This window comes from Pleurodeles waltl, chromosome 3_1 (assembly GCF_031143425.1).
Source record: "Pleurodeles waltl isolate 20211129_DDA chromosome 3_1, aPleWal1.hap1.20221129, whole genome shotgun sequence".
Lineage (NCBI taxonomy): Eukaryota > Metazoa > Chordata > Amphibia > Caudata > Salamandridae > Pleurodeles > Pleurodeles waltl.
The window spans coordinates 362,473,074-362,491,751 of NC_090440.1; the positions used below are offsets into that span (position 1 = coordinate 362,473,074).

Genomic DNA, 18,678 nt, shown 5'->3' on the forward strand with positions numbered 1-18,678 from the left:
TGTGGCTGTACACATACTTTACACATTGTCTCTGAGATAAGCCTGACTGCTTGTGCCAAGCCACCAAGGCGGTGAGCAGGGGTTATCTGAACTGTGTATCTCCCTTACCCTGACTAGAGTGATGGACTTGGACGTGGGCAGTTGCAAACTGACTGCTGACCAGAGGCCCCATTTCTAACAGTGGTCAAGACTGATTTGCTAATGGTTGGCCCTGAATTATTACCAGTGGTTGTGATTAATTTCAGATTGAGTTTTAGTGATCCTTCTTTTTGGTCGATGGATTGCAGATTTCGGTCAACATGCTTTTGGCCCTTGTACCCATTATGCAAGCAAGAGCCCTGCCCTGTCAGTTCCTATACTCTGCCTGGCTGTATATTCTCTGTAACAGACACACTGAAGGTGACCAATCAAATCATCATATTTCTTCCTAGTACTGCATGGTAAGCCTGTCAGTTTTGGTTGAGAAACGTATTCCCTATTCCTGTCTTCTTCCTCTGGTATTTGTCTATGTAGCACCAGCTTACCACCATATATAATCTTAATGCATATCCCTTGGATCACTACCTTAAAGGTGTCCCATTCTGTGGTGTGAATACTTGCCATCTCGGAATTCAGCCCTGCCCAGCAGAAACATATCTAGTCTGGGGGGGCATGGATAGGCACCAGTCAAGATGGCCGCACACTAAAAGAGCTCCGCGACTGCAGAAATAAAAAACCCTTTAAGGCTTCCAAATCTCCGGTCCAGCTAGGTGTTGTGAGGCTCATAATGTGAGCTGAGATCACCAACGCTCCTGGCATGGTCTTCCATGCACCCGTAGCTTCATACATCTGGGAAGCTGCTGGCAGGGCCCCTGAGGTGTGAGGCTCAAGCGGCATGGCCTGTGGTGCAGAGGCCTTGCAAAACAGCGATAAGGGACGCAGTTGCCTCCCTCCTCTATTCGCTACTGCCTGTAGGGCTGTGGCCTGAATGTGACTCTGAAGCCGGCACCGATGCTGCTGTGGCACTGCCTCCTCTCTGGTGGCTCCTCCACCTCCTTTAGAATAGGACTGGCAGTGAGGCCAAGGTAGCGAGCAGTGCAGGGAGATGGGGGAATGCAACCTGTGGCTTAAGCATGGTAGCCGTGGGGAATGCATTTGCCCCCGCCCACCCATGTAAGCCTGATCTAAATGCCGATGGGTGTGAGGCCCCAGTAAAGAACGTGCGAGACACCTGCCAGAAAGCCGCTACGCAGCACGCAACCCAAAATTCCCAGAGGGAGTCTGAGACACCCTACCAGACAATATTGAGGATGCTCTGAACTGAGAGAGGCAGGGAGTCGAGCCGCCCTGACCATCGTCAGGGCCTGTGGTGTGGCAGTGGCAATGCTAGACAAGGCCACATTATAAGGGCACCCCATCTGAGGAGGAATTTATGTGCATAAGTGGCAGCCACTAGAGACAGTGTAAGGGAACTATAAAGGGAGTGGGGAGGCGATGAGACCCTGATGGCCTGGGCTGGCTGCTGGGTCCTGTGAACTGCCGCTGGGGGACCTCCCTGATATCAGCCTTGCTCTGCACTTGCACGTGACCCTGTCATTTATAGCCCAGGTCTGACCCACACTGAAGTGACATCGGGCCATACTTGAGAAACTCGAGCAGAGACCCCCCCCCAATAAGCCCAGACCCAGTCACTGCCAGAACTTTGGTGCTCTCTATTGCATGCCAGTGCGCCTTGTGGGGCAGTGGTGGTTCCGAGCAAGGTGCCCTCACATCTGGCTGAGCTGCCCAGTGCTTCCACCCCCTTTGATACCGTGACTGCCTGAACCCAAGGAAATTGCTGTGGTGGGACCCTGGCTTGCTGATACACTGGGTGCCTCAGAAATTCGTGGACAAGTTCTGTGGTGAAAAACAAAAGGCTGGCACCAACGCAGGCTAAAAAAATGGACAAATATGCCGTGCCCAGGGCACCCCCCATCACTGGTGGGCTGGGTGCAGAACTCCACTGGGCCGAAGAACCCTCAGTGAGTGCTATCATGGCAGCAATTCAGGACCTTAAGGACACAATAAAACCCAAGTTGGACGCTGTAACTGTAGATGTTACCTTCCTCCAAGCAGATTTTAAAAAGATTACCAAAAAATTGACAGCAGCAAAAATCCCATATCAATTTGATACACTCTACAACCAAGAGACTGGAAAACCAAGTACAATATCTTACAAGACAAAATTCCACCATTGCAGCCAAACTCGTAGACCAAATGGGGAGGTCATGTAGAAACAACATCAAGGTTGTGGGGGTCCTCGACAGGGCTGGAGACCACTGTGTCACACTTTTCCTTGAGGACCTCATTGTCAACAATATCCGCCCCAAATGCCTCTCTAACTACTTTACAATAGAAAGGGCAAATAGGACACCAATACCCCCACCAAAGCCGGGTGCCCCACCAAGGACTATTGTTGCCAGGGTGTTCAATTATCATGACAGGGATGCCATCCTGCAAGCGGCATATTCTCATGGTGACTTACAATATGCAAATGCCATGATTCACTTTTTTCCAGACTTCACTTTGCAGGTGCAGCTACGCAGTTTTGAAGAGTTCAAGAAAGTGCTCAGGGCAAAGGAACTCGAATAGATGATGCTATACCTGGCCCAACTACAGGTGATAGTGGAGGACAAATCCTGGCACATCATTACACCAGAGGAGGCCTGGAACTGGTTAGAGGGTTGGCAAATCCCGGGATAACAAAATGGGCAAAAGACACAGGGAAGGAGTGGGGGAGAACGCAGCAGCAGAGAATCAGACAAGGGCCACATTGATCTTGCAGACATGCATCTGGGGGATGTACTCGTGAACAACACAAGCCAGATAATTTCCAGATAATGGCCCATCGTACACCCAATAGTGGGTATTGTGACTGAATTTGGTGTAGAGCTGCTACGAGAACATAGACGCAGGTCCAGTTGGTTACCACACATACCTGTTTCCCCCCACACCAAGGCGTTGATTGATAGGGGTTAGGGACAAGGCCAGTGATGATCTACAATGCAGTGTTATGGATCCATAGTACTATAAAAAAAGGGGACAATCCTTTAAACATATTTCATAGGCTAGTCAAGGCAGTGCTGGCCAACCCATTGTTTTGCATGACACAGTTTCGGCAAGTTCTGAGCCTGCAGTGCTGGGTAGCAGGCTGAGGAGAGTATCTTTGTGGGGCCCAAGTGTTTTGTTGTTTCATGTTTGTTCTATACTTTAACTCTTGCTCAAGCACAGTGTCATCAAACAGTTACAGACCCTAGGTGAGTACATAAGTGGCCTCGTCCACACTTTACTGCTCGTTGGAGACACTAACAAGCCTAAATCTAAAGGTCCTGATGCGGACATTAATGGACTAGGCAGCAAAATCAAGCATGCAATAATGATTCAATACCTCTGTAGGCATGCCCCAGACTTGGTTGCCCTGCAAGAGATCCACCTTAAAGGCAACCAATATAGAGCATTCAAAAGATTTGGGTAAGCGCTGTTGGCACTCGCTGGCTACTCAACAGAGAGGAACGGGCATTCTAATTTAACAAAAATCAGTGCCCTTCATCCCCAGTCACAAATGGAGTAACCCACTTGGCGGATCTGTGGCACAGACTTGGAGCTGGGTGGAACGTACCTTACCACCCACACTTCACACAACTTTCCCCATGCTTGGGGTCTACTCTTGGAGATGCTGCCGGCGATACTTATAATAGGGGGAGCCACAAATACTGTAGCTCACCCTGATATGGACAAAGAAACTAAGTCTGCATTCATGGGTGAATCAGGCCTGCTGAGGGCCTTCATGGAGGCAGTGGGCTTGGAGGATTTATGGCGCAAACATAGCCCCAGGATAAAACAGTCTAGGTGTTTATCAGCAGCCCATGGTAGCTTTTCTCATCTAGATCACATCTTGACTCAGCAGATACATGCAGGAAAATAAGGGGACGCAGCACACAAAGTGCATGGCATCTCAGACCACTCACCAGTTGATGTGATGCTCTGTGTCCACAACTAGAGAGAATTTGCTGCCTCCTAGAACCAACCCTTGGCACTTAAAAGACAGAGCCCTGGGAACAGGTGGGCCAATACTTTGAGGACATCAAGAGAACTGTTAAATCTGCTTGTGTGCTATGGGAATCCTTCAAGGTCATCATCCTAATTTAGGAAAAAGGAAAGAACGTAAACTTAAGTATGAGGTGCTTGAATGAGACATTGACTCGTTAGAGACCCGTCTCTTAACTGAGGAGACTGTCGACCTCCAACCCCAACACCAATTACGCCTCAAGCAGCATGAGATGCGGGAACTAGCAGAAGATAGGGTGCATCCCTACGCCTTGGTGACTCAGTGCCGTCTGTATGATGTAGGTGATAAGGCTAACAAACTGGTAGCATGGTTGGACAAAAGAGACAAGGGGCCTAATTGGGTTCTGGAGATCTGAGACAGCAAGAGGGCACTTGTGCCACGATAGCAGAAACATTTGCTACATACTATTAGGGACTGTACACCAACATGACCACCAAGTCTCGAGAGGATTGTGCTGATTTCTTGAGGGATCTCACCCTCCTGATGCTTACAGGTGACAATAGGGGTTTTCTAGAGCAAGATCTGACAGTATAGGAAATAGCCAGGGTGATATGGGACCTGCAGTTGAGGAATGTGGTGGGGCCCAACGCCCTGCTGGTGGAACTATATAAATGCATGACTGATAACATTGCAGAGCATATGCTAGATAGATATGTTCCGGGCGGCACAGGATAAGGGGACTGCCATTAAAGCCAAGAAAGACAGACCGGCGGTTGAGTGCAGGTCGTACAGACCCATTTTGGTACTTAATTTGGAAGTCGAGGTCCTAGTGAAAGCTCTGGAGACCAGACTGTGGGGGGTTGATTGCCACAGTGGTCCATCCAGACCAATCAGGCTTAAGGCTCCATAGAGGAACCTGGCTAAACCTGTGGCATTTCAGTGGGATGCTACACATGATGAAAGCACCACACACTGAACGGGAAGTGCTTCTATTGTTGGATGCCAAAATGCCGTTTGACAGCATCGAATGGAACTATCTCTTTACAGCTTTCAACAAAATGGGCTTCAGACCCAAATTCTGTGGATGGGCCAAATTTCTGTACTGGGGCCCGTTGGCGCAAGTGCGGTCAATAATGCAATGTCCTGAGTCTTTGACCTATAGAAAGGCATGATGCAGAGGTGTCCCTAATCCCCTATGATCTTTGCGTTTGTGCTTTAACTCTTGCCACCCTAGGACCATCGAGACACACTCATACAGGGGAGTAGCGTCAATGGGGGATGGGAGGAATGGATTTCCCTATATGCAGATGTCACTCAGCCCGTCCTCTCAGTCGATAGAATTCTACAAATATTCTAAATATTTGGAGACCAGTCTGGGGTACCGTATGAACTGGGACAAATCCTTAATATTCCCACTGACGGGGGACCCCACGGCTCCCATCGAGATGCACAGCGCCTTTTGCACTCAGTGGTTTTAAATACCTTGGCATCTATTTCACCTGAGAGCTGCGAGAAATTCTAAATAAGAACTCCCTCCCACAGTTAGACCGACTCCGCAGGAATGTTCCATGTTGGCAAGCACTCCTTCTATCCTTGATGGGAAGAGCAGCTCTCTTTGAAATGATACCTCTTCTGCACCTACTCTACAGTCTGCAAAATACACCCTTTAAGGTCCCTCCCAGATTTTGTCAGAAAAGTTCACCACGAGATACGGTTATTGCTAGGGGACAGGGTAGCTTATGCATAGCACTTTGTAAGTTGTAGAGAGGTGTCTATGATGGGGGAGCTGGCAGTCCCCGACATACTTACGTACTATTGGGCCACCCAACTAGTGGTGGTTAATGACTGGATGTTCACAGACCGAACTGAGCCAGCATATGAAGTGGACAGAGAAGCTATGGGGAAGAGAGGCTACCCACCAGTTCTCTATGGACAGGTGCGAGAGCGGGTCCTGCCAACCCACACTCAGACATTGGTGAGAGAGTGGTGAAAAGCTACTAGATATCTGGGATGGGAGGGTAAACTGACGGGCAGGACCTCATTGTAGGAAAGCGATCTCCTGCAAGACGTTGGAAACCTGGAGAGCTTCCTGAAGTGGGCACTGATTGGCATAGAGAACTTTGGCGACATATGGAGAAGACAGGCATTAGTCCTGCTACATTAATATGAGCTGAGTCTGAATAATGCAGATACCTACAGCTGGAACATGCCCTCTGCCAGCATATACTAGAGGGAGAACAGCTGCCTGAGGCAGCACCGCTGGAAAACCGTCTCCTACTAGACCCCCTGACAGAAAAGGCTATCTCCATGATAGACAAGAAATTAATGAAGAACTCCCCAGACCCATTGACAGCTTTGAGAGAAGCATGGGAAAGTGACATTGATGATATTGATGATGATGACTGGGTCGAGGCAATACAGAGTCCTCGGTACGTGGCGATACGAGCCCGCTTTTGCTTATTCTAATTACGATATTATATAGATCTTACTACTCCAGAGTGCTTTTGCATTAAATGGGGAGGGGTGATTCTGCTTCATGTCTGAGGTTTTGCAGGCAGATTGGCATCTTTTTTCACATACTATGGGAATGCCCAGAAATTCAGTGCTTTTTGACAAGAGTGGTACGAATAATAGCCCAAGTCACTGGACTAGAGGTTCTCCTAGCAAACAAATGGCACCTCCTAAATATTACAGGTGAGGAGATATGGCCTAGATACCAGAGGATTTGGCTAGTTGTGGCTGAAGGGGTGGCTAAGTGCAACAATGTGCGGGTCCTGAAGATTGAGAAACTGACATGAATTGGTGCCAGGGGCCGTAGCAAGTAGTCTACCAAAGCAGGGGTTGTTGTAAGAAATAGGATAAGGTGTTGGGTAGTTGGCGCAACTACTTAGGCTATTAATTCGATAGAGATAAATATGGAAAGAGATGATGCTAAACTGCCATTTTTGTATTCTGCCTGGGGGGGACTGTCATCTATGCAAATTGAGAAGAGTTTGTTTGTGATAACTGTGACATCCATGTGCATGATAAGAATTACTCTGATTAACATGTACACTGTACGATGGACTCATTCATTATATTTGCTGTATACTGAGCAATTGTTCAATAAAAAGAGATTAAAAAAATAATCTGGTATGTAGTTTATGCACTGCAGAGTAATAGGAATACTCAGGAGAATCAGGGTGTAGAGCGTGCATGTATTGGTCAGTTGCAGACGTTGAGCCCACTGCTTAAACATATATTAAAGTTGTATACAATGCAAACCCTGTGGTGGAGGAACTGATCTATCCCAGTGTTGATCCAATATCATATTATAGTCCACATCTCACAGTTGCCACCGGCTGTGAGCCTTAAGTCGAGTGAGTGATAGCTTACTGAAACGCTGTAGATCAGTGGTTCCCAACCTTTTGATTTCTGTGGACCCCCACTTTAACATTAATGGAATCCAGGGACCCCCACTGAACCATCACTGGAATCCGGGGACCCCCGCCTGAGTTATTCCTGGAAGCTGGTGACCTAATTTGTCAACATTTGTTAATATTTTTTAATTTTCTAAGCTCTCGTGGACCCCCTGAGAAGGCTTCGCGGACCCCCAGGGGTCCCCGGACCACAGGTTGGGAACCACTGCTCTACATGATTAGTATTTGGAGCTTAAAAACTTCCCACTGCCCTACCTCACTGTCTAATTGGCCAACCATTTCAGCAAACCTGCCCTCTTTATCTGTGTGTGTAATTTGAATCTCAAATGTTACACTGGGCACAATCCAGAGTAGTACTCCTTTACAGAATGCCAAGTAGAATTGCAGTCACCTCCTCATTTCCTGCTCAATTTCTCCAATTCACTTACATTCAGGTAACCCCCATCTGTGACGATCTGACCCAGAGATGAAATATACCTTTTTAGTGTATGGCAGTTTATCACTGATTTATTGCACGTCAATTTCTTGTTTAACCTAACTGATCCATAATAGACGTTTTTATCAAAGGCTTTTAAAGGATGTCCGTTGTTGTTGTTTGATGGCTGATGAAAGGAATTGTTTCCTTAATTCACCAGGGCTAAATAAGTATTCTGATGAAGATTCTTAAAGGAGGAGGAATGTTTTTTTCCTTGAAAATATATTGATATCTTATCTTCCAAATCCTGTCTAAAAGAAGTGTTCCCTCAAAGGTCATAAGAAGAGCTGAGGATTCCTGTGAATCCTAAACATGCTATTCTCTCAGAAATAAGTTAAGTCTGGCAACTGTAGAAGCACCGTAGCCAAAGGACCTGGTCTCACACATCGAAAAAAGTATCCGAAAGGAATTCAATTTGCCTCGCCCTCACCTCCAAAACAGCATTGCATTCCGTTCACTCTTTTTTTGCTTTTAATAAGTCCTTAAATTCTGATACCAGGGATTAGGAAGTATATGGCCCCCAAACTGCTGCTCTTAATGCAGAGCGAGCACCAGAATACACCTTTTTAAGAGCGGAGTTCAACTTCTTGTCTGTTGACAAGCTGCCCATGTCACCAAGGATCTCCCTACCGGACTACCCGTTAACGAATCCGCAGGAATAGAATGTGACATTAATGAGTATGTTATCATTGAGGGGGTAGCAATGCTACATGCATTTGGGGCTGAAGAATTTGTCTGGATCCTTGCATTCTTGTAGTACAGCATACATACCATGAGGATAGATAGGAAGATAAAGCTGTGCAGAATGTACAAACTGATGAAGCACTGTCTCTTTTGGGGTACCAAGCTCCTCTGGAGTCAGAAACCGCATATTACCTCTCAACAGAGATTAAATTGAGATTTTCCTAGCCTTGGTGTCTGAAAGGCTAGATTTTATTAAAGACACGGAGGCGAGTATTATGCAGTCTTTTCTTGCTTTAATTTTAACAGCAGCCAAGTAAAAGAACTACATTACCCAGAAAAAACACAAACTACGATGACATCATAGCTGAACAACCAATAGGGTATCATACAGCAATACTAATATCTTAACTGCGAGCAACAAGTCCTCTTTTCTTGATGCGAAACTAAAGAGGAGAAGTAACAAACAAAATGGCATAGAAAATGGAAACCAAAGTCACAATGTCCATGCAACAATCTTGAAAATGGCGAAAGCGGAGTGCTGTCTGGGAGGAATAGACGTTGCAGGGCGAATCCAAAATCGGTAGGTGTTGTTCGTGTGCATCATGCTGAGCCAACACTGGAAGAGGGAGTTGGCACTGAAAGAAAGATACAGGGCGGGTTAAAACAGTGGTGGGATAATACTCGCCTCCGTGTCTTTAATAAAATCTAGCCTTTCAGACACCAAGGCTAGGAAAATCTCAATTTTATTACAAGACCGGAGGCTCATATTATGCATGTTCAAAGCATAGCAATGACTGAATCTGAAACATGAGAAAGCGGTTTACAATAAAAAGTTCTAAACGTACTTTCATTCGACCAATCTGCAGACTTGAGAATATCCTGTAGAGAGGATCCTGCCCAAAAGGCGCGAGAGGCCATAGCACCTCTGGCCGAACAGGCACCGAAGGAACTTATATCAATGCCAGCTAGGGACATGACCCATTTAACCCAATGAGCCAGAGTAGGGGAAGAAACAGGGTTATGTGGTTTCTGAAAAGAAATAAGTAGTTGGGAGGCAGAGGACGATCTCAAATCTGCAGTACGAGTCACATAACTTTTCAAACAATTTCCAACACATAGTTTGGGTTGAGAGGGAAAAAATGGATAATTGACACAAGCTAAATTAGTTTTTGTACGTCTCTTAACCTGGAAAGAAACACCAAGGGGGGAAAAGAAAAAGGAAGTAACATCCAACGCTTTAACGTCTGAGACACGTTTGATAGAGACTAGACATAAAAGCATGGTTAACTTGGCCGAAAGCTGTTTGAGAGAGAGCAAATCATTATTAGGCCAAGAGATGAGAAATCCCACATGACATTATATTTAGGAGACGGTGGAACAACGTATCTTACTCCCTTTAATAATTGGCAGACGAGAGGATGTTCCCCAATTGGCCTACCATCGACTCTTTGATGTTCTGCAGATATGGCAGATCTGTACATGTTAATAGTGCGATAGGCCTTACCTTGAGAGGCTAAAGAAGCCAGGAAATTTATCACTAGAACTACATTCGCTGAAAAGGGATCTGAATTCCTGTCCAGACACCAGCTGCTCCAAAGGGCACAAGCGGACCTGTAGGCTTTGGAGGTTCCAGGGGCCCTGGCCTGCTGGATGAGTCTAGCAGCATCTTCCGAAATTCCTGGGGTTCTCCAGGACGACCCGAAATTCTCCAGGCTATGAGGAACAAGGAGCCGCTGAGAACTAACTGATGTTGTTGGCCTTGGGGATCCAAGAGGAGGTCGGGAAAGTGAGGAAGCCAGATGGGTCGATCGATTGCCAACTCCAATAGAGTTGGGTACCACGGTTGGGTCTGCCAGAAAGGGGTTACGAGTACCAGAGAGGACAGTTGTCTGCGTACTTGAGCAAGAACTCGGGGAATGAAAAGGAAGGGAGGAAATGCATAAAGAAGGGATGACGGCCAAGTCTGAAGGAAGGCATCTGTGGCTAGAGCCTGCGGATCTGGCCTCCAACTGAAGTAGGAAGGAAGGTGAGAGTTGAGGTGAGAAGCAAAAAGATCTATGGACATTTCGCCAAAGATGGAAGAAAGATGCCTGAATATTGAAGGGTGCAATTGCCAATCGCTGGAATCGTGAAGATGTCTGGAATATCAATCCGCTACTGTATTCAGCCTGCCTGGCAGAAACACCGCCTTGACCGAGATCCGACGAGGAAGACAATACTCCCAAAGATGCTTCGCCAACGTGGAAAGAATCTTGGATTTGGTACCGCCTAGGTGGTTGATATACCTGACCGCGGACAAATTGTCCATCCTGAGGAGGATGGTGCAACTTACTCTGTTTTTTGCAAAAGTGCGGATGGCAAAGGAACCTGCAAGCATCTCTTAACTGTTGATGTGCAAGAAGGACTCCTTCAGAGACCATGCGCCCCCAGTCGAGAACTGACCACATCTTGCGCCCCAACCAGTCCGACTTGCATCGGATTCTAATACAAGATCTGGGTCGGCAGAGAAGATAGTTCTGCCGTTCCAGGCATCTAGATGTGTCAACCACCACAGAAGTTCCTCCTTGGATTCGGCGTCTAGGACCAAGGGATCCGAATAAGCGAGACCCTTGTGAAGATGACGGATCTTGAGCCGCTGAAGGGCGCGATAATGTAAAGGACCTGGGAAGATGGCTTGGATAGAAGAAGCCAAAAGTCCTACTAGACGTGCCAGAGTCCTGAGGGAGATATGAGGGAGAGCTAGGGATTGACGAATCTCTCTCTTGATTAAGGATACTTTGTGTTGAGGGAGCTGCAGCACCAACAGAGTAGTGTCTATTAAAAAACCGAGAAACTCCAACTTTTGAGTCGGAACTGGGACCGACTTCTGCACATTGATAAGAAAGCCTAGGCTGAGAAGTAGGTTCTGACAAAGTTGAAGATGGTCTAGAAGCAGACGTTTGTCCTGTGCCATCAACAAAAAGTCGTCTAAATAAAGGATTAGACGAACCCCGTGAGAACGGAGAAAGGCTGCGACGGGTTTGAGAATTTTGGTGAAACACCAAGGTGCGGAAGAAAGCCCGAAGGGAAGAACTCTGAATTGATAAAAGGAGTCTAGCCACTGGAATTGAAGGAATTTCCTGTGTGAGTGATGAATTGGGACTGTGAGGTAGGCATCCTGAAGGTCTAATCTGATCAGCCAATCGTGCTGAAGCAGAATGTCCCTGAGATGGAGAATAGTTTCCATCTTGAAGTGTCGATAAACTATAAAGTTGTTGAAAGCCTTTAGGTTCAACACCAGACGAAATTTCTGATTTTTCTTTTGGACGAGGAAGATGGTGCTGAGGAAACCCGAAGGGTCGAACTGGACGGGTTCTATCACGCGTTTGGAAAGGAGAGAGAGGATTTCGACGCGCAGAAGCTCGGCTTGATCTTGGGAAAAAACTAGGGGCAGAGGAACGCGGGATTGAATTGGGGTTTGATAAAATTCTAACAGGTACCCTTGAATGGATTGAATTACCCAGGGATCTGAGGTGAGACAAAACCATGAATTTAGAAACAGAGCCAGTCTGCCTCCTACTGGAGGAAGGCCAGAACTGGAAACACTTACCGGAGGTTTGGTCTCCTCTGTTGGCGTAGCCCCTGTGAAGGTAGCCTCTTGATCGACGGGGATAGAATCTTGGTTTATATCCGTGTAGGTCTCAAGCTGGTATTGCTGATTGTAGGAGTCTCTGTTGGCGTATTGGCCTCTGATAGAGCGGCCGGCAAAGCGACTCCTGCCTTTGCCGGCCCTGGCAAAAACCCGAGATGAAAAGATCTTTTTCATAGAAAGTTGGGCCTTGTCCAGGGAGGCAAAGGTGGACACATATTTCCCCAGATCTTTGATGAAAGAGTCCCCGAATAACTGGCCCTTAGCCAACGGGCCATCATCCTTGGAGGCTAAAGAGGCCAGTTTAGGATCAATCTTCAATAGTAGACTTTTCCTCCTCTCAATAGATAGCTGAGTATTGGCATTCCCCAGCATGCAGATAGCGCGTTGCGCCCAGTTCGAAAGAACCTCAGGATCTATAGGACTATTGTCCATCTTAGCCTCTTCCGCCAAGTCAAAAATTCTGGTGAGAGGACCCACCAAATCGAGGAGCTTGTCCTGACAACCTGACCAAGCTCTATCAACGCCCTTTTTGGGATCTTTGCCAAATTTGGTGAAAAACATCAGCATGTTGGGATCAATAACTGGGGTTGCCGTAATGTTATCTGGTAGTGAGGGACGAGGACACTCCAACTTAAGCTTATTGCGAGTAGCTTTGTCGAGGGGATGGCGTAAAAAGAAAGAAACATAATCAGCTGCATGATCAGATGGATACCACTCCTTTGAATTCGGATGAACCATGAAGGAAGGGCCGAATAAGGGTTCGCCGGCATGGTCAACCAAAACATGAGACACAGGGAGAACGGCACCACCGTCACTCGGAGAAATTTTACGCCTTTTCTCCAGAGGCCCACACAAAAATGGATCTGCGGATCCATCCATATCGTCATCATGACTAGAATCATCATCGTCATCATCTGTGTCTCTCAATTGTGTAACATGCACTGGAGAAGGAGGGGGACCCGATTTAGAGACCTCTCGGGTGGAAGGACCAGAGGAAACGCCTTTGGACGGCCCTGGGAGGGTGGCCGCACGTTTCTTGCCTTTATTAACAGGCAATTTGGAAGAAGACATAATCTTGGAAAAGGAGGCTTCTAAATTTTTTGTGATATCTGACATGGAAACAGATACTGCCTGTTGTACAGAGTCCTTAATAAAGGACTTTAAATTTTCTTGAAAGACTTGGGAATCTTCTTCCTCAGTCATAATGACAAAGCCAGTAAAATATACTAAAATAAGTATATAAAATAAGTATATAAAGATAATAAACCTAAAACTGTAGGAAACTGGGGAAACAGGGGTTAAATGTGAAGAAAATGGGAGGGAGTGGCTGAAGGGGCAGGAACCAGGAAATAGGGGCAGAGACCGAAATGAAGACAGAAGCTGACTGACACCGAAGCGTCAGGGCGGCTGAAATGAGGTGGAGAAAGGCAGCCGGGAGAAAAAACGAGCGAAAATACGCTCGAAATACCCGAATATTTGCGCGGCGTGGGCCCTGTCAAGAAGGTATGCCAAGTATGACCGGAATGTGAGGAATGGCTGCGCGTGCACGCGCGCGTCTACAACGGCCGAAAAACGACCGTTGAAAGACGCGCGGCAGAGAGAAAGGAAGACGCGCGTTTAAGCAGGAATAGCAAACGCGCTGTTATATAAAAACATAGTACATGTAAATAATTGAAAACAGTTAATGTAGACAAAATATAGAACAAATAATGAAGGTACTTATCTTGACTGCGAGCAGCAAGAAAAGAGGACTTGTTGCTCGCAGTTAAGATATTAGTATTGCTGTATGATACCCTATTGGTTGTTCAGCTATGATGTCATCGTTGTAGTTTGTGTTTTTTCTGGGTAATGTAGTTCTTTTACTTGGCTGCTGTTAAAATTAAAGCAAGAAAAGACTGCATAATATGAGCCTCCGGTCTTGTAATAAAATCAAAGGACTGACTTCTTTACTCACATACCTGCTTCTTTGATGGTCAGAGGAACATTGCCTCCCCATGCTTTCTTATTCAGAAGTCATTGAGTCTGACAACACAGCCAATTTCTTCCCATGCTCACAACTAGAGCCATTTATCTGTTCTAAATCTATCAATGTCACCTGAATGATCCCTTAAGTCCTATATTTCTTCACCTCTGCTAAATATATGTTTACTCCTTTTAAGTAAAGGGGATTGTGGAACCTGGCCCTTATTGAAGGGTTATCCCCAAACTTTGTTCCTTCTTCCTCCTATTTTCCTGACATATGTTTGTTGGCTTTAGGACTCTGGGCACTTTACCAATGCTAGCCAGTGCTCAAGTGCATATGTTCTCTGTCTAAAATCCATTGGCGTTTGGTTTATACATGATTGGCATATTTGATTTACTAGTATGTCCCTAGTATAGTGCACTATGTGTGCCAAGGTCCTGTAAATCAAATGCTGCTAGTGGGCCTGCAGCAGTGATTATGCCACCCACATGAGTAGCCCTGTAAACATGTCTCAGACCTGCCATTGCAATGTCTGTGGGGACGGTTTTAAACTCCCATTTCGACCTTGCAAGTGCACCCCCCCTCACTATTGCAAGGCCTATATCCCACATAGAGTAACATGGGGATTGCCTTGAAATAGCTTTTAAGTATGATTTCCCATTGGGAGCAGATAGAGATTGGAGTTTGGGGTCTCTGAACTCTCAATGTAAAAATACATCTTTTGGTGAAGTTTGTTTTTTGAACTGTAGGTTTGAAAATCCTACTTTTAGAAAGTGTGCACTTTCTTGCTTAACCATTCTATGCCTGTGCCTGTGCCTGTCTGTGGAATACACGTCTGGGTCAGACTGACAACTGGACTTTGTGCATTCACTCTAGACAGTCACACAAAGAGAGCTGAGGTGTGCCCTGCATATCCTAATGGCCCATCACCAGGAGGAGTTAACACCTGCACCTGAATATGGCTGTGCCTGTCCTCACACAGAGCAGTCTCCAACCCCCTGGGGTATGTCTGGGGCCAGGGCAGGGTAAGACAGGGTATTGTGCACTACAGAGACTTCTCTTTGAAGTTTGCCTACTTCAAAGACAGAAATTGGTATAAATACAGGATCTCAGACTTCACATAGCTAAAACACTTCTGGACTGAGGACATTCTGCCAGAAAGAAGAGCTAGATGCAGTAAGAGGAACTGCCACTTTGCCTGTTGTTTTGTTATGCTGGCCTATTGCTTCCGTCCTGGGAGTGAAAGGATTGGACTTTGCTTTCTACGTCCTGCTTTCCCAGGTTCTACAAGGGCTTGAACTGAGCTTGTCTCCTGTTATAAGTCGCAGGGGCATCAAAGACTTCATCTGCCAGTGCCCGGGCTCTCTTGCTGGGAGTCCTGACTTACCAAGTGGTGCCAAATCCAGTTCCTGGACCCTTGGAAGAAAGCTCTGGTGCATCCAAGAAGAAACCAAGCACATCGACTCCAGGGCAACTTTGGAACTGGGGCCGCAGTCTGACTCTGCGCCACCTGCACCGGAGCTATGGTCCCCACTTTGTGCAATGACTGTGACCTGCAATACAGGCCCGATTCCGCCGCAGTGCTTCCGAATTCCCGTCACAGTGTGAGTCCCGAGTTCTGTGTCCCTGATGTCTGGGACACCTGACTTTGCCGCAGCACCCGTGGACCCTTGGTGTGATCACGACACTGCAAAGTCGATGCCTCGCATATTGACCTGCTGGATTCATCGACCCTGCTTGGCCATAAGAACCTGATGCCTCGTAATCAACGCCACATCACCTCCCCTGCAACCGTAAGGAACCAACACTTTACCTCCCCTGCCTCGCAGTAAGGAACCAACCCATCACTTCACCGGTAGTAGTAAAGAACCAGCTCCAGCGATGCCTCACCTCCACGACTCCATGCAATGTTTTTGTTTCCTCATTATTTTGTAAGGTATAGTACATGGGGTCTGTGCAACTCAGTGGCTTGCCCTCCCTCCCTCACAAGTGATGTAGGACTGTTGGAACTGACTCCGTCAAGACGCCGTGATAGCCCCAGTTGGAGCTATTGTGTTTCTGAGCGCTATACTAAGATTTCATCTTTGGAAATTTGTATCTTCACTTGTGTTTGTTGGATTTTTGTCGTTTTTGTCTTGTTTTACTCAGATAAATATTGGCTATTATCCTAAACAGGCGCGTACCCAGGGCTGTATTGGTACCACTTGGCAGGGCAAGACTTGCAGCAAGCAAGGTCTGGGTGCTTTGCTTTTGTCCAAGTCCATTACATTTGTCACTGATGAGTGGTTAGTCCAATGATAGTGTTTTGCTGAGCCCCTAACCTTGCCTGACTAGGAAATGGCTACTGTAACAGATCACTATTGTTACTTAGGCATGTCACGTAGCTGAAAATTACCCTTCCCTCTTCTGCGGTGCACACTGCCATGCACTTGAATGCAAACCACCTCCTGAGCGCAACAGATGCAGCAGACACTTAGCATTCTGTCAACAGGAGTGGTAGGTCACACTGCACAAGATGTTAGCCAGAGATGAGCTGGTCATGAAAGATGGATGAAAATCACAGGTAGCCTTGAGACTGGGGCTGTTTTAAGGGTACCTCAAAGCAACACTTAACTAGTGACAAGCGAATTTCTTAGGATTAAAGACCTTTCTCACTACTGCAAAGACATGCTTCCTGTAATTGACAAGACCATAAAGTATTGATATATTTCATGACCTTATCTTCGGGCCTCCCTGTAACCTACACGTTCAGGACCTAGTAAAACGAAACGTTTTGCTTAGTTTAAAAAACAATCCTGGGATCTAGCTGCCACCCTAAAAATCCACCTGTCAGGACCAGGAAATAATGAATGCCTCTGCTTGTTCCCTATCTGAAAAATATGACAGGCATTACAACATTTAGCTCTGCACCTGTGGCAGAGATAAGGCAGATAAACTAGGTTAGTAGCAAATCCAAAATATTGGTATGGAGGCCAAAATTCCAGAAGACACGCCAAGTGATGAATACTTTCTAAGAGGTACTGCTTCCAGTATTTAAAGGACTTGTTCTGGTCACTTCTCCGTTGTTTTTTGTAGCGCGAACTCACCCAAGGGCGTTGGAACACTTTACATGAGCACCAGTTACATAACACATGGTCACCTTCCTTTTTTAGGCACCAGGAGATTAAATGACGTGCCCGGATTTACCGGATGGTGAGCCGACTCCCTAGTTACAAAGTCGGCTGCCGGGGCCCAAAGTGCAAGCATGGTAACGTCGGCGTCTATTATCCATTTGAATTGTTAAAGTGTCGTACAAAGTGGTTAAAAGATTGCGTAATTCAGACAAGCTGGCTTGCCTGCGTCTAGGGTTTATTTTCCACGAACGTGCAGCAGGGCAGTGCTTGGAACGCAGCCAAAGGGCATGTTGTCAGCCAATAGCAGAGGAACAGGAAGGGGGCTGGCTGCGTGCGTTGCTTGTAAGAGGACATGAAAAGTGGCAATCACACACTGCACAGCCGTTCAAGGCGCCCCATTGACCTATTAAATCCGCGGAAACCGCGAGACCAGGGCTAAAGCCGAGCAAGTAAGTTATTTACTCGAAATAGTTGTATTTTCATTGTATAGGGACGTTTAAGTACAGCTTGCTGCTTGCTGTGTGTTTATTTCTGCTGCTTCTCCATGATAAAATAAGAGCGTGGTATAACGCAGAGCTTTTGATCGCATGAAGGCAGTTGGATTTTTTATTTTATTTTATAGAGCTGAAACAATGTCCTTTGTTTACATGTTGAAGTTGCTGATATGCGAAGTTGGAAGTGTTTCAACAACTAAATTGAGCAATCGCGCATTAAGCAACGTTTCTCTCTGTGCAGGGCGTGTGAACCCAGTGTGGCAATGGTGGTGCTGCCTGTATCAGCTATCCTTATTGTACGAAACCCTATAAAATAAATGATTGAACCGCTCCCTCTGATGTCTAACAGCTCTGAAACTCAGACCCAACAGCGGGCAGGCCATCTACTTTGTATTTTGAGTGCCACTTCCCTGCGAGGTCTCGGCATGTTTTTTTTTTGCTGAACAAAAACATGTAGTTGTTTGTAGAGAGCAGAGTTTGGGGCTCAGTGCAGAATTGAGAAATTTCTGCACTCAAGTTTCAAGTTTAAGTTTATTATGATACGGAACTCAATAGAGGTCCACATAAAAGAATAAATACATATAATGGATAAATAACACAATATTATAAATACAACTATCACCCACTCCCCTACACCCCAAAAGGATCTGATCGCATAAAGCAAACATAATTCCTAAACAAACTTTAGACAGAATATGAAAATTGAATTTAATATAAGGATAAAAAAACTTTTTAAAAAGTTGAAAACTCTATAGCAAAACATTTCATTGGGTGGTTCAGAAAAGGCCAACATAAGCTCAGTAGCTGTGCGTGATGAAAGTTTGAGGCAGATAGGGCGTATCCACTTACGGCAGGAAGACAGCAAGGCCGGA

At 46.2% G+C, this 18,678-nt stretch overlaps 1 protein-coding gene across 2 annotated transcripts in view; it reads left to right on the forward strand.

The window, feature by feature from the left end:
- The window catches only part of SQOR (sulfide quinone oxidoreductase), a 169,486-nt gene that overhangs the window by 16,253 nt on the left and 134,555 nt on the right, over window positions 1-18,678 (forward strand). The window contains exon 1 of one of the 2 annotated variants that reach the window (XM_069222529.1): window positions 17,633-17,761. The exons of the other annotated variant lie outside the window; for it this stretch is intronic. The gene's annotated coding sequence lies outside the window, so the exon portion shown is untranslated. Of the gene's footprint in view, window positions 1-17,632; window positions 17,762-18,678 lie in introns of those variants that run through there. 2 annotated transcript variants of the gene reach the window in all.